At 42.4% G+C, this 27791-nt stretch overlaps 1 protein-coding gene across 6 annotated transcripts in view; it reads right to left on the reverse strand.

Moving 5' to 3' along the window:
* The window catches only part of TFPI (tissue factor pathway inhibitor), a 243495-nt gene that overhangs the window by 52287 nt on the left and 163417 nt on the right, over positions 1–27791 (reverse strand). The window contains exon 1 of one of the 6 annotated variants that reach the window (XM_037912253.2): positions 3690–4051. The exons of 3 other annotated variants lie outside the window; for them this stretch is intronic. The gene's annotated coding sequence lies outside the window, so the exon portion shown is untranslated. Of the gene's footprint in view, positions 1–3689; positions 4052–27791 lie in introns of those variants that run through there. 2 more of the 6 variants (XM_027832019.3, XM_027832021.3) reach the window with 2 other exon arrangements.

Below are 27791 nucleotides of genomic sequence, written 5' to 3' on the forward strand. Positions count from 1 at the left end.
AAAAAATCATGACATATGTTTCAGAAAGCAGTCAGAAGTTTTGCTTTTGACACGATAATACCAACAACAATAAAAAAAAGCCCACATCAGAATTTATTTCTGAATCTGAAGTATGAGGGAAGAATATCTGCTGGATAAAATGTCCAATTTTTCTGTTCTATGTTCACCTCAGAAGATTGATTGGTCTTCCTGTTTTGAGATGAGGCAACAATTACTGGACTGTAAACTATGTGCCAAATATAAAATGTCCCCCAACATCTTACAGGCAGTAAACCAACTCCAGGCCTGTGGCATGTAGGTGCAGTGCATGTGTTAAGGAGGAGAGCAACTGTAAAGAGTCTCTTCTTTCATGGTGTACCTAAACAGCACCGGGCAAGTACTAAGACCACCGCTAGGATCGAGACTCACAAGGCCAAGTCTTCAGCTGGCTAATCCTTGATTGCAGCTGACAACAGGGTTTTGTGGGTCTGAAGGAATCAATAGAAAATGATAATTTTTTCTGTTTTTGAACCATTCTATAAAATTTCACAGAAAATAATATGTCAACTGTCGAATGGTTCAAGGACCCATAGAATGGAGACCATTCTCAGTTCAACTATATTTGTGGAGGTTCCATTTGACCAGATCCTGCTATCAGGTTCTCCCCAACAAGCTGATGTTAAAGAGTGTGTGCATAGATGGGACAATTTTCATCTCCCTGTTGTCCTTGCCAGACTACCCACTACTTTTTAAGGACTTAGCATCTTTAAATGAAAGAACTTAATGTCTTTGGGGGTGATTGGAGGGGCTTCTGTTTTTGTTATTTTTTCCTAGATTTCTGCATGAATTTTCAATGGAGCAATGCTGAGGATCTGTCCCCAATTCCCCCTCCCCGCAGACTCTGCATTAGTAAACATAAAAGATTAATATAAATAGCTGCCAGATTTTCAAGATTGTGATAAGAACATTAGAATTTTTAGAATACTAGCAATATTTCAGAAACATAGGAGCTTGAGAGGGATATGCAAATTTACACTAATCAATTTAGGATCAGGCCATCTACATACTTTGATATGGTTTACAGAATTTCAATACAAAGCTTCAATGGAAGCTGCTGAAAGATACTGATTGCTTTAGATTATCAAATCTAAAGGATTTAAAAAAAATAATTCATTTTTGGCCAGGTTTGCTTTTCACATTTCATTCTAGGCAGGGGGCAGGCACCACCAATTTGGTCAACTTAATATAATCTCGCTACACACATATATACATCATTTGAAAGCTTGTTATGTCTACTTTAAGATGAAATATTATGTGGAACTGTCAAGTGGCGCCATTAGAGATAAACAAGGATCCCCCCCTTAACATGTTAATATGACTATTTTGAAATCTTTACATTTGTTTCTGTTAGCTTAATGACTCTAAGACATAAAATTCAGTTTTGTTGTAACCTCAAAGCAACACAACAACAATCTAAAGGGTAAAACAAACTCTAATAATAAATTTGTCCAGGTATCATTGAAATGTAATAGCTCTAGTGACATTTCTAGTCAATGCTATTATCATCATCTTGTTCATCATTACAATCTTTGCTGAGAGTGCATGAGTTGCCACAGTCTTCACCACCTTGGCATGTACACAATCTGTGCAGAGAAGATTGTTCTGACTACAGACACAGTTGATTGTTCAAAGAAAAGGAGTATTTGTGGCACCTTAGAGACTAACCAATTTATTTGAGCATAAGCTTTCATGAGCTAAAGCTTATGCTCAGATAAATTGGTTAGTCTCTAAGGTGCCACAAGTACTCCTTTTCTTTTTGCGAATACAGACTAACACGGCTGCTACTCTGAAACCAGTTGATTGTTCAGTGACCCCTACTAGTACAGGCACAAATAAGATGTTGTAGAAGCTCGGAAAGCATTGAGTCTTTGAAGAATGCAGGGTATAGTTTGTCATCCACATTCTTCCATCCTTGTTTGCAATGGTGATCCAATATCTGGTTTACTTATGTGTGAAGACATCTAAATCTTTGTTTGCCACGATGCTCTTTTGACATGCTCTTCAAAACTGTCCTCACAAACCTGGGAGTTTGGCCAGTGACTTTTCCGTTTCGATGGCTAGACTGAGATGCAAGCAATTCAGGTCTCTGTGTATCTCCTTTTCTGTCTCGCTCTGGTCATACAGCACTCTCTTCCTACTTTGTGAAATGTGATAGGCCAGATTCACAGGCCCAAGAAGTCTGCTTTGCTTAAAGCCAGCCTAAAAAGCAAGTTAGGATTCCCCTAGGGTATGGCAAGTTGGGGATTCCCCAGGGAAATAGGCATGGCTAGAATGTGCTGTGTTCCAGTAATCTCTAGAACATTAAGACTGCTGTAATTGTGTACACACACACACAGCTAAATAATCATATTGTGTTCACGTTCAGCTTAAACAATAGTTGAACCTGGCTTTTTATAGAAATTGAGATGGCAACATATATCTAGGAAACACTGTGAGCTCATCTTTCAAAAAAGTTCAAAAAAAAAATTAACAGATATCTACAAACAACCCACCCACGCACACCAAAGCCCATTCTCAGCTTTGCTCCATAACATTATTAGGTGCTAGTTATTGGCAATTCAGAAAGCATGCCCTTATTGTTCCTATCTATCTGACAGCTGAACTTCCTGCCTTTACGTCTGTCCATAAGACGTTCAGGAAGGATGGTTTATTTTACATTTTGCCTGGAGTGCTTTTATGACTAATTTAGAGAACTGAGTCACACTGACATTTTTCATATCTATGTCCCCCCGCCCCCGTCATTTTCTCCTTTGTCCATTTCTCCGCCACTGAACATTAGTGCTATGTATCCTTCTTCTCTTATATTCCTTATACAAAACCTAGTGAGTAGTTATTTAGATTTTGTCACTTGTTTTTAAATCCAGTTAAATATCATTGTGCTTTCATTACAGAGTTATCATAAAAGAAGCTCAAGTTCATGCTGATCCTGAAGTAGAATTTTGCACAAGTCATTTTTTGTTGCTTGTTCTATTTTTTCATATTTCAGTATGACTACAGTCGTTACCTTGTTCATTGTTTAAATAATCTATGGACAAGACAGGGAAAATATTCTTTTGATTTTAATAATGAGTGAAATTGATTTATGGTTACATGAGATTTGTGTAATTCTGCTAAAGCAGACATAACATTCTGCTAATTCTTAAAACTGTAATTGCCTCTAAAGGCATGGGCTCATAGGATTTGAAAATAGTCTAGCAGACAGACCACAGAACACTGCCTGAATAAATCTGCCTCTCTCCCTGGAGCTTCCACTGTATTCAATTGAGTCCAAGCATTGTTTGAAAAGCATGAGACATTTCATGACAAACTCTGGGTTACTGGTTAAAATTAGCATAAAATGTTTCACTGGTCGTTTGGATCTAAAAAGCCACTGCTATCCATGAGCTTGCCAAAATGCCCATATCCTGACATGTTCACTACCAGCAAATAGTTCCTATTGTAAGAGAACTGTTTCTTCAGTCTCTTTAGGAAACAAAAATCTACATTTTTGCAATCCCTGATTACTAGACTTTGCTTCTGGACATCTGACTACAGTACCTAACACATGCTAAGGAAAAACCAACCAACTTTTGACATCCTCTGGGCAGAATTTCTTGCCTTCGTCCCCCAAAGAAAGTCTTTTGCAAAACAAAGACTTACAAAGTACTCACCAACCAAATTGCTGTGAGCAGTTCTTGAAAGAGAATTGGCGAATTCCTGAAGTGTGTTGAGCTTGCTTCTCCACTATCAGTTCTTGTTGAAGATAGGACTTGGGAGTGGGGGAGATATAATGGGAAAAATGCAATCTGATCCTGCTATAATGCAGCTGTAGCAGCCTGCTGATTACACTGCCAGAGGTTGCTCCTCTGTTTGCTGTGAAGAGAGGCTTATTTTGGCTAAGATTCAATGAGATCCGAGGCAGGGGGAAGCTTCCTGTTTAGAGTGTTGTGACCTCACTTGCTTTTTAGGGTAACTTTTCTAAATAGCGCCAACAGGAAAGAAGCGTGCGAAACTGGATAAGAAGGAAGTCTAAATGCTAGCTCAGTTTGTGTACACTTCAGTACATTGATGACAGTCATAAAACTGCTTCACTGTTTACTTCACAGAGATATGTTAAAACTCAGCATGTATTCTGCTTGCATCATATTCCCTTTATGTAATAAATGAAGTTCTGTTCACGAGGGAAATGATTTATCCATTATATGCGTAGAACTAGATTCAACACAGGGTCTACATTGGCTTCTGCTGTATGGTGACTATAACTTTCCCTCTACTGAGGTGCCTTGTGAGCACCCAGTGCAGCCCCAAGAGCTGGGGGCACTGGATTGAAGAGGGGCATGGCGAGGGATGTGCAGATATAGCTCATCTCCTCAGCAGCATCTGCTGATCAGGGTTTCTATGGAGCCCCTGGTTAAAATTAAAAGCTGTCCCGTTGCTAGAAATATTGCCTGCCCTCCATTGTAGGCAATCCCCCAGCCCTACCTGAGTGACAGTAGTCCTTGCTCACACAGGAGGGACAGGTAGGAATTCTCTTCACCAGTTTATAACTTCAAAGGTGATGTTCCCAGAATGAGGTACTTTTACATAAGGCCAACATTTTCAAAAGCCACTAGTGAGTTTTGAGTGCCCAACTTTGGGGGCCCAACCTTAGAGGTGGCCTGATTTTCAGATAATGCTGAACACCGACTCTCTGAAGATCTCAGCTTGAACATTCAAAAATTGAGACACCCAAAATCACCAATCCATTTTTGAATCTCTTGAGGTATATGTTTACAATTTGGGTAAAAATACTGGATGAAACAAACTGAATCACAAACCATGCTGCCTGATACTATTTTTCTTAATCTGGTAACCCTTATTTACCAAATCATCATGAAAGATTCAGAATAGTCCCCAAACCATGCAAAAGTGTCCTGCTTTAGGAGTATTATAAACCCCAAACTCAGATCAGTTTGGGGGGAACTATGCCGAGTTTTAGGCACAGGGGAAAGGGTTTAATAGCTTTTTTATAGATCTTTTATGGAAGTCAGGCAAAATTTGCTAATTTCAGCTGAAATTAAAAACAAAATTGTCATCCCCTGCCATGTTCCAAACCTCTTTGAATTTCACTTAACTCTGAAATTCTAGCAGGTGTTTCTATGGAAGGGATCAGCCAGACACAACAGCTCCCTTTTCATATATTGGGGCCTAGTTCTGTATACACTTACGCACAAGTAACTTTTATTGTGCATAGTTCCTTTGAAACCAATGGCATTTCTCACATCAATAAAGTTACATGTGTGAGAATATGTTTGTAGGGTCATGACATCGGTTCAGCATCTTCAGTGAAGATCCATAAACTTGAATGCTTTTTTTTTGGGGGGGGGGGGGGGAGTAGGGGGGTAGAAACCACATATAAACAATATTCTCAGGGACACAGGGAGAATGATGTGTCTATTTTCATTAAAAATTGGCTGACTTACAAGAACTTTGGTAAGTAATGAAACCAAACCAAAGTTCAAATTTTTCATTGTAGATAGAAAGCACAAAATGAGAAGCCTAGCTCAAAGGACAGCATCTCTCATTTGAAGACGAGCCTGTTTTCCTTTAGATTTTGATGAGGTAGCTCCAGTTCTCCACATATACATTCAATTCTCACGATTTACCAAATGACAACTATTTATCTTTGGATTTCTTTGATTTATAATTAGGAGCTGACAGACTGTGACTGAAGTTGGGAACAGACTTTGAAGATGAAACCAGACTGATCTGAGCTTTCAGCATCACTAAATAAGGTCTGACATACAGTCTGACCCAAAGCCTACTGAAGTCAGTGGAAAGATTTGCAGTGCCTTTAACAGGCTGCTGCAATTTTTACAGGGTTTTTCTTCGTGTCTTTTGCTTTTATTCAGTAGGTTCAGTGAGATGGAATTTGAGAGTTTTAAATCCCTAGAGTCATTAGAAAAGTGCTAGCATTGGAATATTATCTCAAGGAGACCGCAGTAATTTCTCAAAGTGTACAACAAACTAACAAAACAGAATGTTCACTGACTTAAAGTCTCCTCCTAAACTATCATCACTCTGTAAATATATCTGGAATAGTAATGCAGTGATATACTGTTCTAGGAACTCAGAAAGTTTAATTCTGGAATTTTCTAACTTTTCTGTGTGCAACTTTTCAATCTGCATGTTCTTTTATTGTATTTTTATGTAATATATGTGCATACACATCAATCTTCAGTACAAAGATTACAATTACAAATAGCCTTTGATAAGATTTCAGAGATCTGATTTCTGATGTGATTTAACACTGGACTCAGTGTGTGGCCATACTACAAGCCACCAGAGAGATGATCACTAGCTGCCACAGGAACTCAGTTAAATCGTGATGAAGAGACATGTATAAAACTGAAGTAGTCAAGAAAATAGAGACAAAACAAACAAAAAAACTAAACATGAGCAAATTTGTTGTAGACATGTGCTTTTTAAAACACTGCTCTCACTTGCTTCCCTTATCCAAATCTTAATCTTTCAATAAACTTCTCCTCTCTTATTCTTGACAATACTAAATGAGTTCTATACAGACAGGGTCCTTCATCCTCTATCTGGTGTCTGTAATGTAGCAGCCCAGACAGTATCAGCAAGAGCCCTTTATAACAAGCTGCAGGTGGCTCCCATGCTCAGCCAGGCAGATCCACTGGACAGAGTGGTGAGCCTTCCCTGAATTTTTTTCTGTATCTTTAACCCTTTGTTTTCCCAATAGCCTGTTAAAGTGTGGGTATGGGCAGGCAGCTAGTGGGTATGAGCTCATAACAGGAATCTCTTCTGCTGTTGATAAATTTCCTCATGGAATTCAATGACACGGAAGCCCCACTGTGTCCCAGGACAATCACTGTAAATTAGCAATACTATTAAGGCTTTGCATTTTCACATTGACTTCCATCCAAGGAGCACAAAGCATTTTACAAATATTACCCACCTGTGAGATATTATTTGCACTTTACGATGGGAAACTAAGGAAATGAGAAGTAAAGGATCAGCTTTACAGAAGTAGGTGTGTGCAAATTAATTTGTATATGCCTATGATAAGTGTGCAAATAGCTGGGGAGTGCATGTGTAGCATATGTCATGCACATGTGGTCTGTTGGGCGCATACCTTACGCTTGCACAAACAGAGACAGGTGTTCAATTGTGCCATGTCTAATTCTGAAATTTGGCACTGTGAATGTTGCAGCTCTGACAGAGATTTGAGTTAGCCACCCAAGCTCAGATCTAGGGGGTCCGAGCAGCTGCCAAAGCTGTGATGTCCACACTGTTATTTTTAGCCTGCTAGCTCAAGGTGAGCTAGTATAACTCTGTTTACCCAGTTTGGGAGGCTGACTCCCAGCTATAGTGTAGACATCACCCTAGGGTGACCAGACAGCAAGTGTGAAAAATCGGGACGGGGTGGGGAGTAATAGGAGCCTATATAAGACAAAGACCCCCAAATTGGGACTGTCCCTATAAAATCGGGACATCTGGTTACCCTATGTAACCCCTGTGATTTAGTCAAGGTTACACAACATATCTGTAAAAGAGCTGGGACTATAATTCAAAATGTCCTGAGTCCCAGTCAAAGGTGCCAACTTTCCAGAGTGCCAGGGGGTGCTTGTCCCCAGGCATCACCCCCACTCCACCCATTGCCCTAAGGCCCCATCCCCACCCTGCCCCTGCTCCACCCCCGCCCTGACTCTTCCCACCCAGTTCCGCCCCCCCCCCAGCCTCCTGCTTGCCGCGAAACAGCTGATTGCAGCAGGCAGGAGGTGCAGGGGAGGGAGGGAAAGGTGCTGATAGGGGGGCTGCAGCCCTGTGGGTGTGCCAGCCCTGGAGCCCCCACGGAGTCGGTGCCTATGGTCCCAGTCCAGTGTTTTAACTGCAAGATTGTCCTTTCTCTAAACATGTGCTGTGTGGTGCCACTATAGGGGTACATCTATACTGCAATTAAACCCCTGCAGCTGACCCATGTCAGTTGACTTGGGCTCATGAGGCTTGGGCTGCAGGCTGTGAAATATTGATGTAGATGTTTCAGCTCAGACTGGAGCCTGGGCTCTGGGACCCTTCCCCATGTCCATTCTGAGCCCAAACATCTATACTGCAATTTTACAGGCCCATGGCCTGAGCCCTGTAAGCCTCAATCAGCTGACATGGGCCAGCCATGGGCATTTAATTGCAGTGTAGACATAAATTAAGTGACCTAAAACCAACCCAAGACGCCTTTACTGAGGTGTGTTTTCTGATTAGCCTCGCCACTGGAGTTAGCACACTAAAAACAAAACAAGGAAAAATACCCACTATGTAAGAATTATTATACATGAGTACCCCTCCTCTGCACAACTTTTAAATGGAGTGTTTTTGACAGCAGGTTACATTTGACAGGTGCCTATAGCTCAGGTAACAAGGAGTTCTGCTGCAGAGCCCTGATGAGGGGTCACTCTCAAGCCTTCAGTCATGTGCCAATGGTAAAGAAAAATAGGAAGAGTTGCTTTCTGACACTGAATGAGGAACTTCATCAGAGGAAGGAAGGAAGTTATCCTGGAAACTTCTCTCTTTCAGCACAGATTTCTGCCTGGAATCTTCCCCTGTCTCTTACCACCTGACAGCTTGCTACAGTTTAAAGAAACACTACACATAACCTCACCCTCTCCTTTTATAGAGTTTTTTTTCCCCTGAACGCCTTCTAAAGGCTTGTCTACACTGGCAAGTTTTGTCAATGAAACTAATGTCGACAAGGAAAAAATTGACAAAAGCAAAGTCGCCAAAGCATGTCTACATTTGCTGCCCCTGTCAACAGATCATGTCCACATTCGGGGCATTGTTGTCGACAGCGAGAGCAATGGACTGTGGGTATGTACCCCAAAGTGCCTGGTGACACCATCCATCACTGTGGGAATGTGGAAACGGAGCACGGTGCATCCTGGGATGTGCAAAATGTACCATCATGCACCACTTTGTGTCCCAGCCCTCCAATGGTTTCTGGCTTCCTTTCACGCTGTTTTTCCAACTGTCAGTCTTTTGTAGTGCACGCCAGCACCTGCAGTGAGAGAGGATGGATCCCATGCTACTCCCCTATGCGCTGTTAGCTGTCATGACGACATCGCCCATGGCAGCACAGTTACTCGCAGAGTTACTGACAGAGGATGAATCGCAGGCATCCGAGTGTGATATGGACAGCAGCAACTTATCAGTGCTTTGTGCATTCACAGAGCAGCTGCATACGGTAGAGCGTCGCTTTTGGCCTAGGGAAACAAGCACTGATTAGTGGGATTACATTGTCATGCAGGTGTGGGATGAAGACCAGTGGGTACAGAACTTTAGGCTGCATAAAGCAACCTTCCTGGAGCTATGTGCTGAGCTGGCCCCCAAGCTGCAGCTCAAGGACACCAGACTGAGAGCTGCCATTTTGGTAGAGAGGCATGTTGCAATCGCTGTGTGGAAGCTGGCGAATCCAGACTGCTGCCGGTCAGTCGCAAATCAGTTTGGAGTAGGGAAGTGCATTGTTGGGGCTGTATTACTCCAAGTGAGCAGGACAATAAATTGTATCCTTCTGCAGAGGACCGTGAGTCTGGGAAATGTGCATGCAAAATCGTGGATGGCTTTGCAGAGATGCGTTTCCCTAACTGTGGCGGGGCACTTGATGGTACACACATTCCAATTTTAGTGCCAGACCACCTTGCCTCTGAATACCTCAATAGGAAGGGATACTTCTCCATGGTGTTGCAGGCACTTGTGGATCACTGGAGGCATTTCACGGACATCAGTGCAGGCAGGTCTGGAAAGGTGCATGACGCACCCATCTTCAGGAACAGTGGCCTGTACAGAAAGCTGTAGGTGGCGACTTTCTTTCCAGACCACAAGATCACAGTGGGGGATGTGGAAATGCCCATAGTAATCCTGGGAGACCCAGTTTATCCTCACAGTGGGGGATGTGGAAATGCCTATAGTAATCCTGGGAGACCCAGTTTATCCCTTACAGCCCTGGCTCATGAAACCTTACACAGGGCATCTGGACAGCATCAAGGAGCATTATAACAACAGGCTGAGCAGGTGCTGCATGGTAGTCAAATGTGCCTTTGGCCTTTAGAAAGGTCGCTGGAGGTGTCTCAGTGGCAGGCTAGACCTTACCGAAGATAATATTCCCGTGGTCATAGCTGCGTGCTGCACTTTGCATAATCTGTGTGAATCTAAGGGTGAAATATTTGCTCAGGTGTGGAGCACTGAGGCAGAGTGCTTGGCTGCACAATTTGGACAGCCAGATGCTAGGGCTGTCAGAGGAGCACAGAGGGCTGCTATTAACATCGGAGAGGCTTTGAGGAACCACACTGACAATGAGAAGCAGTAACACGTCTGCTTTGGAGTTGCTTCCCTGGTGCATCCATGTACAATTTTGGGGCCCAAGACCCACGCAACAAAATGCTTTAGAAACCTGTTCCCGAGATGGATTGATTGCTACACGCTTTTGTAGAACACAGAATAAAAACGCTGTACCATTAAATACCTTAGCCTTTATTTATTGTTAAAAAGGGTAAAACCTCACAACTGTGTGTAGCTCCAGCTATCATTGTGCAAGCTGTGAGAGGGGGTGGAGCCATGGGGAAACTCAGGAGTGCTTTGAAATGAAAAGGAATGTCTCCTTATCTGCCGAAGTTGGTCAGCAGGGGTGTGTGGGGTATTACTCAAGATCTGTGCTGAACAGATGAGGGATTGTTACATTCCAGCAAATGATTGAAACATTTTAGTAACAAGGGCCTTTTGCAAGTAGCAATCACTTTCCCTCTGAACTCTAGGCAGGCACCCAGGTCCGCGAGAACCCCAATCATGGTGAGTGTCAGGAGTCGGGGGAAGGCGGTTGTGCATAAGGACAAAACAGTCATGGCTTGTCGGGCAACTTTGCAGGGAACTCATTCTAAAATTATCCCATACTTTTTCACAGGTGGCCAACCTGCTGGCTGACATCTCGCTCCTGCGAGTAACCAGGGAAACCAGGGCACAACTACTGCATGCTTGTGTGGTTTTCACCCCAGTCTACATGCAGCTTAGCTATGTGCCACTTTGGCCCCAGCTCCACCGATTGCTAAATGGCATGGTACAGTTTCCTACAATGGGGGAACTAACAAAGCTGCTGTCCCTTGGAATCTGTGACAGAGGATTAACAAGTACCTCTTGGAAACTTTCCAGAGCTTCTCTCTGGAGGATTCCCTGCAGGTCTCAATGTCCATCAACACCCTGCTTGGCCATGCAGATTAGCTACACAGGACAACGTCCAGCTCACAGAAAACACAACCTGCCTCCCACTTTTCGATTCCCTACACAAGCCACAGCAACTTACCCGGCGTCTCATCTGCTTCCTGCTACCCGTTGAGCACTTCTGGAGTGGAGAAAAGTTCCTGGCTACCTGCCCCACTGGGTGACCCTGCTGGGAGCTGCGCATCCCCTTCTAGCTCGACTTCCTCATCCAGAATTTCAGCCTCCGGGTTACCCCCTCTTTCTGCTGCTTCCGAAGTGTCCAGGGGGCTATCAGCGATGGAGGTGGGGTCACCAAGGATAGCACTCAGCTCCCTATAGAAGTGGCAGGTGTTAGGGGCACCACCGGAGTGATGATTCGCCTCCCGCACCTTATAGGACGCCTGCCTCAGCTTCTTTATCTTCGTTCTGCACTGCTGCGTGTCCTGATCATAGCCCTTTTCGCACAAGCCTCAAGAAATTTGCCCATATGTGTCCTGATTCCTACGGGTCACTCGCAGCTGTGACTGTACAGACTCCTCTCCCCATATACTGGTCAGATCCAACAACTCAGCGGTGGTCCAAGCGGGAGCGCGTTTGGTGAGATAGCCAGCCATGCTCACCTTGGAAGCTCATCTGGGAAGCCAGCAAGCAGGAAATGAGATTTAAAATTCCTGGGGCTTGCAAGGGGGAGGGGCGGGTTGACTGCAGGGCAGTGGAGTTCAAACCGCTGACCAGAGCGGCAGCATGGGAATTGTGGGACATTTTCTGGAGGCCAATACAATTGAAAAAAAAGCTGTAGTGTGTACACTGTCTGTTTGTCGACAACAAAGGGAAGGGAAAAGAAAAAAAAGTCTCTCACAGGGGTGGAAGTTTTTTGTCAGCAAAACTGGGCGTATTTTTTTTTTTAAAGTCACATTGCAGTGTGTATGGTATCGCTGTTTTGTCGCCAAAAGGCAGTTTTTGGTGGCAAAACTTGCCAGTGCAGACAAGCCCTAAGACCTTGTTGTAGTCTCACTGCCTACTATCTAAAAATAATCTTGCTTACCAAAAGAAATGCAAACTGAGTCATGTCCTTCCCTCCCTTGTCTGTTCCTCTCTGAATGCTAAGAAATGCATGCAAACCTCGGAAAAGGAAATAATTCAAGAATATTCTTTCTCCTGCTGTTTCCTACTGAGTTAAAACAGAGACAAGTCAGACAACAGGGGAACATGGGACAGGTAAAAGAAAACAATTAAATGAAAACAATTGCATCATTAATAAGTTTGGGATATAATTTTCAGATGAGGGCCAGGTCTTATTTTTCTGAACTGGGTTGCCTCTCTAACCAATATGTATATTAAAGCCACTGCATGACAGCTTCTCTGACATTGCTCTGCAATGGAGTATAGATGTTTGTGATCTCTCATTGCCCTCTAGTGATTGCACTTCATATCACAGCTGTTCAGCTCATTTAAAGGCATCATGAAAGTGCGGCTCCGTCCCGACCTCCCACAAATGAGCTCTAGGTTTATACCTGTAATACTCACAAAATGCAAGGATAAGAGTTAAATTACTTTAAATTTTTCCTCCATTCAGGCCAGTGACATTATGCATCACCCCCATTTCTTCCTCCACATTATGTCATCAACATGCTGATGACATCACAATTTCAAAATCTCACCCAAATTCAAGCTGATCTATAAAGGACGATATAGGGGGCATTTTTTGAAAGTTTTTCCACAGTTCTCCAACGTTTTCTGTTATTATATCACAGAATTTAAACTAATGTTTAAAAATCCAGGCAAAAATCAAAGTTCTACTGACTTCCAAGGGAGCGGGAGCAGGGCCCAAAAGGCCTTCAGACTGATCTACTCAAGTGGTCACGATCCCAGCTGCAAGAGATAGCTCAAGGCAAGAAGCCAGTCTGTACTGGTAGCATGCTGATGGGTCAGGTCATAGTTGGTGAGCTGTGCTGAGTTAGAAGCCCAAAGGGCCTGGTGAGGTTGAGATAGTGGAACAGGAGCAAGATGAGGGGCCAGGAATGGGGCAAGGTATCAGGAAATGCAGTAAGGTTTATTTGCAGCAGCAAGCAGGGGTCAGCCTAGTTACACAGACACCCTCCTGGTGTTTCTCCCAGGCCTTAAATAACATGCTTGAGACAATCAGGGGACTCTGACACCACCAAACGGGGCCTCCATGGGCAGGGTAGCCACAGAAGCCAGAGCCCACAGGGCTACTAAGCTGGTGTTCTCTGCTCTGCTGTCAAATGGTGGCGTGGCCACAGCAGCTGCTTAGGAGCTAATAGCTGCAGGTTCTAGACCTGCAGATCCTCCCACCTGCTCTTCTTTCTCTAAACATCTTCCTTCTCTCCTGCCATCTCACTCCTCTTTATTTTAGCTGGGTTTTTTTAAAGAATTGAACACAATGGGGAAATAGAATGGGGACCCCTGCTTGTGCTAAATATAAAAATGAGTCAGATCTTGATCCTACAAAAACACAGGCATTGCCACACTAACAAATCAATGGCCCATCAAGGTCAACATCCTGGCTTCACCTGTGGCCATTACAGAGGAAGACACAAAACCTCAGTGAAACATTTTTCAGTACTAAACTCTGGGCCAAAAATGATTACCTGACACCATTGGGTAATCCACCATGGAACATAAAGATTAAAAGTCCTTGAAATTGTAGCCTAGCCTAACCAATTCCAGTTTTGGGTTGTTATGAATCATAGGACACTAGCTCTCAGAATTTGGTAGTGCATACTTATAGGTAAGTACTGTAGATACTTCAAATGCTAGATGGTGTATGCTGACACAGGAGACCAATAGGCCACTTTCATATATGATGAGTAGAAAAGAATCTTTTAATAGGGCTGAAGTGGAAGGATGTGCATAGCCAAGACACACTATTGTTAAATTTGATTAAGAGTGTAGCCCACAGAGCTAGCTTAGCCTTTATTATATTCAGCAGTAATGCAAGGAATCTACCAGCTTGTATCCTGTAAGACGTTAGCTTAAGCAAGTTAGCATAAATATTGTCAAGCATAGTAGGCCTGTGACCCTTGGCACAGATAAATGGCCTTGTACCCAAGATATGAGTTCAAATTCATCTTCTCATGGACCACTTCTATTTCCTGCACTTCAAAAGCAAATTTCTAGTCCTATGCCTAGCCTATGCAGCTTGGCTAGGTTTTGCAGAATGCATGTAGGGAAAGAAAAGAGACTCTACCACAAAATCCACTGAATGGTTCCCTATGGTTGAAGTGAGATGTTATTCCTTTTTGACCTGAGCGACTAGTCAAAGCTCAGGGTCCTAATTTGGAGTAGAAATTGATGATGGAGACTGGTATTTCCTTTGCTAAAATCTTGTTTATTTACAAGGAATGTACAAAGTCCCATTTCTCTGAACATAGGAAAAACCAAAACTAGGGGGTTGGCTCTTTGCTTACAGCTCAAGCTTTCAGTCAGCAGCCCCGAACAAGAGCCTTCCTCTAGGCTTCTCCCAGGGTCACCACCATGCCTATAGGCTGCTTTTTGACTTGCTTGCTGCCTCTGAGTCTCTCCGTTTCTTGTCTGCCTCTTTCCCCTGTGATGCTTCTCAGGGGGACCCAGGGTTGTGAGGCACCTCACTACCATCTGCCATTAATGTAAGGAAACCTTGTCTGGGCCTGCCACGGGTCAGCTCCCCAGCTTTACAGGCCATTGGTCAACACAAGCACTCCCTTCTACGTCTATGCAGGGTCTACTTTCTCTCCACAGGTGGCACACAGGTGCTGTCCCCAAGCAGGCCCCCTTGCGGCCCTACAGACCTGCTGCCCTCCGCTCTCCCTCTTGGGTCTTACAATGATTTTACTCCCAGAGCAGGCTACTTAGACAAAGATTCTCCATTTCTGGGGCTTATTTAGTAACTCTAGTGCAATGAACAAAACTCTTTAGCCCCTCAACTCCCCCCTTGTTCTGGGAGCCTCTGTGCTAATTCAGGCAGGCTCCTTTTCTATATTCAGGAGTCCCACAGCCCCTGCTGGACCGGTGTAATATTTCAGATAGTCTTACTCTACCTGTATTCAAAAGTTCTGCAGCCCTCCTAGTGCCTGGGTGCTATAAGCCTGGCAGGTTTCTTCCCCTAGGATCAGCCTCTTTCTGAGTCTGTGCTAACTGAAACCAACTGCAGCCTTAAACCAGCTTCTCCCAGTTAGCTCCTTTTACAGTTCAGTCCTACCGCCCTGCAGTGGGAAAGCTCACTGCTAGTTATGAGGGAAGCAGCAGCACATATGTTGTCCTTTCCCAGGGCTTGTCCTGGTTGGCTGGGATAGAGTCAAGTCTTGCCCTATACTGCACTGCAAGGCTCCTGCTCCAAAGCCCTTAAAGTAACAGTAGCATGGGTTTTTCCAAACATGAATCATCAGGACCACTCCGTCCCTCTCAATATCTGCATCTGCTATTTCCTAGGCCTTCATGTACCTCCACATTCCTGAAACTTTAAAGGGTCATGCCACAGAACTGGGGCTGACTGATACCTAGTCCCTACTGCCCTCAGAGGGAACAGATTGCCCTGTTATAACCATATTTTCCTATTTGAATTTCATTGCTTCATGGGAGTTGTAGTTCAGATCCTCATTCTATCCTATCAGCTGGGCTCCTGGAGGTACTACATCTCCTACGATGCAACACAAATTTCTCCCTGATCAAGCTGAATGGGGCATCAATGAGTATTATGAGGGATGAACTGTAACTGGTGTCATCTTCACACACCTCTAATGTACTCTAAGTACACATATGCAGTCTCCTGCTAGCGTTCCTAATTTTGCTTTTAGTTTCATACCTCTGTTCCTGGAATTTGTTTGTATTCCCTTTAACAACTAGAAGTGAGGCACTCTAGGTTATATTTTTAACTCTGTCATTGGCTCGTTGAGTGAGCTGACCCACTTTTGTGCCTCAGTTTCCACAACAGCAAAATGGTGGAAATGATATTTACCCACTGCTTTCAGATCTAACGCTGAAAAGTCTAGGCATTATTATTACTATCATGCTCCTCAATCAAAATCCTGGGAGATGAGGTCTTGGTGCAGTGTTCCTAACATCATCAGAAAGTACTGGAAATCTTGTAAGAGATTGTTTTGACATTTCAAGACTGAACTCTGGACTAATGACATTTGGATAAAGGACAAATGACCCCACAATTAATTGCACAAAATACCAGGTACAGGCATTTACCAGAAGCTAGTAATCTTTTACGGACAGATGGTGTACTCATTGAATTAGGAAAAAAACTTCCATTTATTTCAATGAACTCAGAATCAGGTAGAAGAGGAGAAAGTATTAAACAGCATAAGTATCTCTAATTTAAACCTTAATTGTCTCTTACTCATATATGAAGCTTTTATTTTATGTACTCAATGCAGTTGTTAGAGCCCACAGTCAAACATGTTTTTGTTTTAAGATGGCTCTTTATGGAACAAAAAATATGTATTAATATAGTTAGTTTCATTTGAATTCTACCTTTAAATAGAAGAAATAGTAGACAGTACAGTATAACCCCTTTAAAAAGATCGCATCATTTCACAAAATAACTATTTTAAAATTATGTATTTCTGTAATGGATATTTAAGATACCTGCATTACAGACAGCCTAATTCTGGCACAGAATAAGCACTAATTATATTAAATACAACAATATTAAATAAGCACATTTATATTTTAGCTCAGCCCTTCATTGTGGTTTGCATTGTGGTGCAATGAGAATCTGCAATCTAGTGCCGCACTAGACATTCCTGTAAATGAGCTTTACTTTTGGTGCACCTCCTGGAGCACCCATTCCAAATGCATTTCAGACCTAGAATTAATCTGATTAGTCACTGGATGTCACTGTTGCTGCACTAAGAGTGCAGCTATTGTATCTGGAAGTGAAATAGAAATGTGCAGAAATATTTTCCCCTTCAAATTAAAAAAAAAATCTATTGTACACTTTAGGTAGTGAATGAATCTTGCTCCCAGTTAAATCAATGTGAGTTTTGCCATTTACTTTAATAAGAGCAGGATCAGGCCTTAGGATAAATACAGCTAGAAAGATATGCCTTTCCTCCTCAAAATCTATTAATAAGACTGATTTATTTAAAACGCATGCAATCTTAATAGATTTTTTTTCTAATTAAAGGTTATATTTCAGTTAAAACCCTAGCCTTTTCTTTATTCTTTCATATTTTTCTTGCTGCTTCCATGGCCCCTTTTTTTTTTAGAATATCTATTTACTTATGTGTATAAATTACACATATATATGAGACTTACAAATGGTGTTCTAAAAAGCTGTGCATTTAAAGAAGGGGCTAATTAAATTTTGCCTTTTAGGGATTAATAAATCTGAGGAAAAGTAAAACAAAAGATATCCCAAATAATGAGCACTTAAGCCCTGCTCCAGGAAGTAGTTAAGCACATAAGCTTGTGAGTAATCCCATTGTCTTAATTCGGGCATAAATTAAATGTGTGTCTAAGTAGCTTGGTGGATCAGGACTTTAGATGTAGGGCCTGATCCAAAGCCCAGGGAAGTACATTTGGATAAGGTCCATGGTACTCAACATCTCTGAAGTGCTACCACAATTAACCTCTTAATCTGCACCATAACTATATTGACACAAGAAAACAAGAATTATCATCCCCACTATACTGAGAACGTGGACAAAATCTGAAGTCCTTGCTCAAGCAAAATTCCCACTGGCTTCTGTGAGAGTTTTGCTTAAATAAGGGCTTTAGGGTTTTTTCCACACCAGAAGTAGGCCTACATTTTCAGGAGTGGCACTAATTTTGGGTATCCAATGTGAGACACCTAGGTCCTGATCAAAGTACTGAGCATCCACAACTCAAACAGAAGTCTACTGCAAAAGCCAAGGGCAGTGCCAATGAATAACACACACACACACACTCTTCCTTATGCAAATGCTCCTGACATTCAGACATGCAGCTGCCCTGCACAGTTATTAAACGAAATTAATGAGAAATGTTTTTGCATACAGTATTTATTAAATTCCTAACTGTTTCCAGGGCCCTACTTGCTCTGAGGTAACTGAAGCAGTAGATCTGTACTTTGAACAATCATGATGGTGTTCTCATCCAGTCTCTTGGTTAAGGATAAGGGCCCAGGCAGGGATATGTGCATCCTGGAAATAAATACATGGCTGCACAGGTGGTACTGTTTGGAGTGCTTTGGCTTCCTTAACCATGGGATGCTGTCAGGGATACGAGGACTGCTAGGAAGAGATGCAGTCCACTTGACCAAGCAGGTGAAGATCATCTTTGCCTATGGACTTGCAAACCTAGTGAGGAGGGCTTTAAACTAAGTTAAAGGGGGCAGATGACAAAAGCCCACAGGTAGGTATAAAAAGGGGTAACTTTAACAAAGGGCTAAATACTGGGGGAGGATAGGAAGATGGAAAATTACAATAGGGTTATAGGAGCAACAAGAGGGATTACAGTGGGGAAATCTACTCGGCATCTTCGATGTCGATACAGAAATGAAAGGAGGATGGGGAATAAACAGGAAGAACTGGAAGTATTAGTACGTAAGGTAAATTGTGACTGAACTGATGTCACAGAGACACGGCTAAATCTCATGACTGGAATATTAGTATACAGGGGTATAGCTTGTTCGGGAAGGACAGGCAAGGGAAAAGGGAGGTGGTGTTGCATTATACATCAAGAATATATACACATGTTCTGATCTGTTGTGACTCCCAGCTGAAGATAAAAAGGGAAAAAATAGAGGCAATGTCATGGTTGGGTGTACTATAGACTAGCAAATCAGGAAGAGGAGGTGCACGTGGCATTTCTAGAACAAATAAACAGAAATAGCCAAGAAACAAGTCCAGGTAGTAATGGGGGACTTTACTCAGACATCTGTTAGAAATGTAATATGGCAAAACTCAACATTTCTCCTAGGTTCTTAGAATGTATTGGGGATAGCTTTTTGTTTCAGAAGGTGGAGGAAATAACCAGGAAGACAGCCATTTTAGACTTGATTCAAAAAAAAAAAAAGGGAGGAATTTGTTGCAAATCTGAAGGATGAAAGCAATCTGGGTGAAAGTGATCATAAAATGATGATTTCATGATTCTAAGCAAAGGAAGGCATGACAGCAGCAGAATGATAATGTATTTCAAAAGAGCAAATGTTAACCAACTCAGAGAATGGGTAGGTAGGAGTTCAATGAAAAGGAAATCTAAGGAAAAGGAGTTCAGAACAGCAGGCATTTTCTCAAAGGGACAGTGTTAAAGGCACAACTGCAAACTATTCTGATGCGAAGGAAAGAAAGGAAGAATAGTAAGATGCCAATATGGTTCCATCTGGAGCTTTTTAATGATCTGAAAAATCACAAGAAATCCTACAAAAAAGTGGAAACATGGACAAATTGCTAAGGATGAGTGCATAAGAATAGCGCAGACATGTAGGCACAAAATCAGAACTGCTAAGGCACAAAATGATTTACACCTAGCAAGGGACATAAAAGAAGAGGTTCTACAAATACCCTGGAATCAAGACAAAGATAAAGGAAAGTGTACATCCTCTATTTAGCTGGAAAGGAGAGCTAACAACATATGACATCAAGAAGTATGAGGTGTTTAATGCCTATTTTGCTTCAGTTTTCACTAAAAAGGTTAATTATGACTAGAATAATTAACACAAGTAATATTAACAACAAGGGGTAAAGTATGTAAGCCATAACAGGGAAAGAACATGTTAAAGAATATTTAGATGTATTCAAGTTGACAGGGCCTGATAAAATTTATCGTAGGATACATAAAGAACTAGCTGAACAATCTTGGAACTAACAGCAACTATTAGGGCTCCGTGTCTGTCACGGAAGTCACCGGTGCCACCCCACAGCAGTGGCCCCCTGAATCCCTCCCAGAGGCAGCCCCTCCACGCCTCCCCCAGTGCCTCCCCAAGATTTAATCATCACAGATATTTTTAGTGTAAGTAATGAACGGGTCATGGGCTGTGAATTTTTGTTTATTGCCCATGACCTGTCCATTACTTTTACTAAAAATACCCGTGACTAAATCGTAGCCTTATCAATTATCTTTGAGAACTCCTGGAGGACAGGTGAGGTCCCAGAGTACTGGAGAAAGGCAAACATATTACATATATCTTTAAAAAGGAACACAGAGGACCCAGCGCACCACAAACCAGTCAGCCTAACTTTTATACATGGAAAGATAGAACAAAGGACGAAGTATTAAACAGTCAATTTGTAAGGACTCAGAGGATAATAGGATAAGTAATAGCCAACATGGATTTGTCAAGAACAAATCATGCCAAACCAATCCAATTTCCTTATTTGACAGGATTACTAGCCTAGTGGATATGGGGGAATCTGTAGACGTGATCTATCTTGATTTTAGTAAAGCTTTTGACACAGTCCCACATGACATTCTCATAAGCAAATTAGGAAAATGTGACCTAAATGAAATTATAAGGTGTGCGCAAAACTGCTTGAAAGACGATACTCAAAAAGAGTAGTTATTAAATGATTTTCTGTCAAAATGGGGGGATATATCTAGTTCAGTCCTGCAAGGGTCTGTCATGGGTCTAGTACTGTTCAATATGTTCATTAAATACTTGGGTAAGGAAGTGGGGAGTATACCTATAAAATTTGTCGATGAAAGCGATCTGGGAGCACTTTGAGAGCTAGGATTAGAATTTAAAATGACCAGACCAATCCAATTTGTCGAGAAGTCAACAAGATGAAATTCAATAAAGATAAGTACAAAGTACTAAATTTGGGAAGGAAAACCCAAATGCACAATTATAAAACGGGGAATACCTGGCGAGGCAGTAGTACTGCAGAAAAGGATGTGGGGGTTCTAGTGGATCACAAATTGAAAGAGTTAATGTTATGCAGTTGTGAAAAAAGTTAATATTCTGGGATTTATTAACAGGATTGCCATATGTAACACATGGAGGTTAATTGTCCCGCTCTACTTGGCACTGATGAGGCCTCAGCTGGAGTACTATGTCCAGTTCTGGTCACCACACTTTCAGACAGCTGTGGACAAATTGGGAAGAATCCAAAGGAGAACAAAAATGATAAAAAGTTTAGAAAACCTGACCAAAAGGAAAGGTTTAAAAACCTGGACATGTTTAGTCCTGAGAAAAGGCAACTAGGGGGTAACCTGATAATAGTCTTCAGCTAGGTTATGGGCTGTTACAGAGGACAGTGATCAATATTTCTCCAGGTCACTACAAGTAGGACAAGGATTAAGAGCTTAATCTGCAGCAAGGGGAATTTAGGTTAGATCTTAGGAAAAAAAGAAACCTGTCTTAACTATAAGGTTAGTTAAGCTCCGGAATAGGCTTTTAAGGTAGAAACGCCATCACTGGAGGTTTTAAGAACAGGTTAGACAAATACCTGTCTGCAATGTATGGGCAGATGACTCTGAGGTCCCTTCCAGCTCAACATGATTCCATTCTGTTGCTGCGCTCGTGAAATCAATCTTTCAGAACTATGAGGGTAAAAGTCCGAGTCAACAGACTGAAGCTTGTGCTACCACACTAACCGTAGCTGTACAGACAAAGCAGCTCGGGATGGAGCTCAGGTGCTGAAGCCCAGGGAAGGGGGTAGGCATCAAAGCTGAGCCACAACTTCAAAGCATCAGCTACACGGCTATTTTTAGCTCAATGGCGCAAGCCCAAGTCTGACAATCCAGTCTGAGAGGCTTGCTGCCATGGCCTGTGTAAACACACCTTGAGTGCTGCTTGCCCACTACGGCTTCCAATATCCAAAAAGGATACCTCTATATCCATGACGGTTCTGTAGTGCTCTGATTACATACAGAGATTCCACAGAGATTTGTTATTGTTAATTTTTTATTGGCCATCAACCCTTCTACTGCTGTGCTCACACATTTGCCAGAAAACAGATAACTGGCTACCAGCTACTGTACAGTGCTCACGAGCCCTAGATTGCAGAGGACAATTGGCTGCCTGCGGCCATGTTCCTGCTCTCCAGGAAGCAAAGGACAATACCCTGAATGTTTCCTGGATGACAGAGAACAACAGCCTACCTTCTGCCATGCTCACACTCTCCGGAAGCCAGGTGAGCAGCTCATTCTTCAAATCAAGATTTAGCCCACCAATAGGCAACAAATATGAGTCTGTCACATCAGGGTAATAAGCCTGAGCATCAGCATGGGTGCACACCAGGGGCATCTAGGAGGGGCAAAGGAGTTGGAACAAAGCAGTTTCCAGAACCCCAGCTAGTCTGTGTGTGTTGGCAGGAAAAGGAGCAAGTACAGCTATGAGTCATGTTAGTAACAGAGCGCAACTCAAGCAAAACTTTTCTGGCTCTGGATTTTGATATAAACTAAAAACAGACCAGGTTCAGCAAAAGTTTCCCCATTTCACAAACTGGACCAGCTAGTGGCTTTGCATTATCATCATCCATTTTCACAGTTTTGTATGGTTTCACCATGCAGCCAGTTGAAACTCAGCAGCTTAGACTGATTTTTGCATCTGAATTCTTTAGAATCTGAAACTCAAATACAGGGCGGGGCATAGGGACCCATATGGATCAAAACCAGAGAAAAAAATCTGCACACACCTCTATGAACTGAGCTCATATTGCTCACAGCTGTAGTTATATGCAATTCACTAGCCAAGAGTCAGAGGGAATGATGTGTTTTCAGTGGGCCTCAGACATGAACAAGCTGCTTAGACTGTAAACAGTTTGGGGTGGGGAATTGTATTTGTACAGTGGTCTAGCACAATGTGGTCTTGGTCCATGCCTGTGCCTTTTAGGCACGGCAATGCAAAGAAATAATAATAAATGTCAAGCTCCAATACCTATTACTTCTCAAACAGCCACTACACCGAGTGTGGCCCATGTATCTCATCACTGTACTATTCTGAAATATGACAGGAAAGCAGTGATCTCTCTGGTAGGAGCATTGTGCCTCTGTCTAAGGGTATGTCTACACTCCAATGACACCCAAGATTAGTGGAACTTGAGTCAATGGAGCCTAGGTTTGAGAACCCAGGGCTTGAGCATCTGCACTGATTGCTGACCCTAGGTTGAGAATTTTTGAAGCTGGGCCTCAACCTGGGGTTCCAGTATCTACACCACAGTATGCAGGCCTGAGTCCAAGCATATCCTAGCTTTCCTAGCACGCTCCTGAAATGTGGTTGCTTTAGCTCATTGTCCGCAGTGCGATGTGGGAAAATTTGGCTGTCCACCCAGATACATCAGAGGAAGTTTGAGCAACCTACCAACAGATCCTGCTGAGCCCTCATTTTGGCCTGCACACTCCCAGCAATTGGAATGAGCAACATGGAGTCACCACCATTTTAAGAACATCTCTCAATTGTGCTTTCACTCTTAAGGAAGTGGGCAGAACTTCCATGAGATGCTGGTGGACATTCCAGTGGCATTTTCTGACCTACCAAAGGTACCTGACAGAGCTAGTGATGGAGGAGAAGGACAGACCTGGCAGACTCAAACAAGCTGATGCTGCTCATTCCACTTGGTATAGCTGCTGATGCTCTCTACATAGCTGGCGCATCTAGAGCAGGGCCACAAGCACAGACTGATGGGACCATATTGTCATGCAGACCTGGGATGAACAGCTGTGGGGCCAGAAATTTTGCATGAGGAAAGCTACATTTCTGGAGCTTTGTGGGCACCTTGCCCTGACCCTTCAGTGTCAAGACAGATGCACGAGGGTGGCCATGCTGATCAAGCAGCCGGTTGCTATAATCATCTGGAAGGTGGTTACCGGAGACTGCTACAGAACATTGCCAGCCAGGTTGGTGTTGGAAAGTAGATTGTGAGTAAAGTGGTCATGGAGGTTTCTGAGGCAATAAGGAATGCAATTTACCACAAAGTGGCAGGCATAAAAGATAGCCCTGAAGTAACTGCTGCCTTTGAGAGAATGGGTTTCCAAACTGCATCAGGGCCTTGATGGGACTCGTGCCCATAGTTAGCCCTCCTCAAGGAGTATGACTACATAAACTGAAAAGGGTACTTTCACAGTTATGCAGGCTCCTGAGGACCACAGAGGCCAATTTATGATCAACATGGGCTGCACTGGAACAGTTTATGATGCCAGGGTTTTCAGCTGAGTAGGGGTTGACATTCAAGGTCAGGCTGGAATGCAATTCCCACTAAATGACATTGTCCTAAATGGAGTTACTGTCATTCTGGGGGACGCTGAATAGCTTCTTTTGCCTTGGCTTATGAAACCATATCCTGATCTCAGAGTCCCTGGCAAATGAAGGTTTAATTACACTCTCAGCAGGTGTAGAACGATGGTTGAATGTGCATTTGGCAGATTGAAATCCCTCTGCCACTGTCTATAGTTCCATTTCGATTCCAGTGTCACCAAAGCTGTCCGCATTACTATGGTTTGCTGTGCTTTTCACAATCAGTCACAGGAGAAGGTTCGTTGTGTTTGCAGCTCAGCGAGCAGAATAAAATGGAGAGGTTAAACACTGAGCTGTACTTGAACAAAAGGGCTGCCTCTACGTCCTGGGAGTCAAAGTGCTGACTCACAGCATAGAGAAGACAGTACACCAGCACATGGGATCGTGGGATAGCATTGGCAGACTGCCAGGGCTGGAGTCTTGCATGGCTTCATCCACATTGCAAAATGATAGGGCTTGAACCCAGGGTCCTGGCTGGACTCTGGCTCGCACCCTCTTCCCCCCCCTCGTAGGATTCTAGGAGCCTGGGTTCAAGTTCGAGCTCATTAGGAGTATGTAAATGGAAGGGGGGTTAAGACTTAAGCCTGAATCTGAGCCTGGGCTTACATTGCATTGTAGACATATCTTACATTTTAGTTCACTGGTGTCAATGAGTTTATTTTTGTGATAAGTTACGCTATTAGAAAAGGGAAAGTTTCTATGCTTCAAGCTGAACCAGAGAAAGGGAAGCGCCAGTCTGCAATTGCACAGAGGAAAGCAGATCCCAGGACTGGTATCAAACATCTTCAGAGCCTTTCTCTCAAGGGAAGAATAGGTCAGACATTCAATATTTTGTGTTAGAATGGCTATGAAACCCAGATAGGAGAGCTACTGACACACAACTTATGGCTATTAATTTAGTAATGGAAAACCCCACACAGATTTAGCAGGTGTGATCTGCCTGGATGACTGCTATTCAAATTATACATAATTAAAATCTCTTACGCCTTTCTTAAATATGGAAATGACATCAGCCACTGTGCAGATTTCCAATACTTAAATGAATCAATCTTTTTCTGGGGAAGCCTCAGGCTTATAGTCTTTTTGCCACATTACAGAAAAACAAGAAATGGATCCCTTGTTAGACCACATGACTCAGAGGTTTGGGAAACAGGAGACAATGTGTATCACATGAAAAGTGCATTGTAAGAGCTCAGGCCTGCAAGGGACTGATTATGTGCGCAAACCACCAAAGCAATTAAGCATGTGCTTCACTTTAAGCACATGGGTAAGCCCATGGAAATCGTCAAATCACTTTGAAATGGAGAAAAATTACTTAATACAATGCTACATACAATTTTACTTTCTGCTGCATTCTTGTCAGATCTCACAAGTAATGTTAGGCCTGATCAGTAGTTAGATGGAAGTCCTCTAATTAAACAAGACAAACTTCACCGGTACTCTATGGACCTTTGGAACAAATAAAATCTGGATTAGTATAACTCAAATAGCAATGTTAGTCTTATACTGAGTTATTGTGTCATAGTAATAAGAATGAAACATGAGTAAAATAAAAAGTAATTTCATCTTAAGTTGATGACCATCTGAAAATCAGATACTAGTGTGATGCTGTATGATTAAAGATGACCACTTACATAATTGATATTACCAGTGTTATACAACTGCAACAAAACATGCACAAATTGTACCCTGTATAGTGTCAGCAGAAAATTACACTCTATTGAATATAATTATCCTGATTAGATACAAAGATGATGCATGGATCTAAAGTTATGAATATTGGCCATGTATTTGTATCTCCAACATGTGTTTTGTTCCTGGGTGACACCCTCCAAGTAGGCTTACATCAGGGCTAGCCAGCTATGTGTTGATGGCCCATTAAGGACACTTCACTCACAATGGGCCATTAAAGAAAAGCATGCCACCCAGTGAGCCTTTCCTGTTGATGCCTCAGAGAGAATATGGGCAATGGCTGCTCTGTGAGTCAGCAAAACATGAACAGCATATAAGAATGTGTAATGCTAGACTCCATCTTGGATCAATAACTTTCCATGAACCTGGTCTGTGGGCTTTGTTTGGGACAGTAAACTTCCATGCACATGGCAATGGATATACATTATAAACCTCCATTTTGCCTATTTCCTGCTCTACTTCTCGGGATTGTGGATTTACAACTAAAAGGAGCATCTTGAACTATGGATTAAGAATATTCCAATCTTTTTGGAAGTTACCAGAGAGACATTTACAAGCCAGTCTATTATATCACTGCTACAAACCCCATATAAGGACTTTGCAATCATTTGTATGTATATGATCTATTAACTATTTTGTAACTCTTTTCTTTTCTAGTTAGTTTAATAAGGATTGGCTGCGGGTGTGATATTTGGGTAAGATCTGAGATACATATTGACCTGGGGATAAGTGTCTGATCCTTTGGGATTAGTAAGAACCTCACATATGGTGAAATGGGTTTTTAATAACCTCTCACTTTTTTACACTTGGTTGTCTGGATGGGAGCTAACGGCTGGAATGCCAAAAGTGCCCTGTGTTTGGCTTGTGGTTAACCAGCGTGGTACTGCAGAAGTCTTTTGATATGGGCTTGGTGAATCTCATTGTAGAATCAACCACCAGCTTTGAGAATTGTCGGTCCTATTTCTTGTAGTCTGCACTGAGTGTGGCATTCTCAGTGTGATCCATCCCAGGCACCCAGTTACAACTAGAAGCAAAACACATGATTATGACTTAGGCTAGTCAGAGGAGTCCCATGAACTATGCTTTTGATACCTCTGTTCTAATCTGATCATAATCATGGAGAAGATTCAAAAATAAGGAATATTTCTGTGTGGAGCACTGGAAGTAATTGTAGATAGAATACATTGCATCTGAATAAACAAAGAACTAGGATATAAATAAAACAAATAGAGTTTTGCCAGTTAGTTTAAATTATTTGGGAAGCACAAAGGGAGAAGAGCTTAGAAGAAAGAAAATATATGGCAAGATGTATGGTTAGGGGGGAAAGTGAAAACAGATAAGCAGCAATGGAAAGGATCTAAATAATAAATTGAATTTAGGATTTGTGGGCATGGATGTGAGGGAACGTGAGCTCAAAAACAAGGTTATTACATTTTTCTTATGTAAAAATGCAATAAGCTTACCAAAGGAAATAGGAGAGCTGGAGGCCTATGCACATATAACAAATGGAAGTGTAGCTGGCAGATGACAATAAGTAGGGGCATTAATATTAAAGGCTCTGGTTTTTAAAAGGGACAGAAAGATGTAAACGATGGGTTAGCTTTTTGATACAGGATTAGTCAGTCTTCAGGAGTGGAGATCTGGAAGAAACTAAACAACACAAAAAAGGCAT

Source organism: Chelonia mydas, chromosome 11 (assembly GCF_015237465.2).
Source record: "Chelonia mydas isolate rCheMyd1 chromosome 11, rCheMyd1.pri.v2, whole genome shotgun sequence".
In the NCBI taxonomy this organism is placed as follows: Eukaryota; Metazoa; Chordata; order Testudines; family Cheloniidae; genus Chelonia; species Chelonia mydas.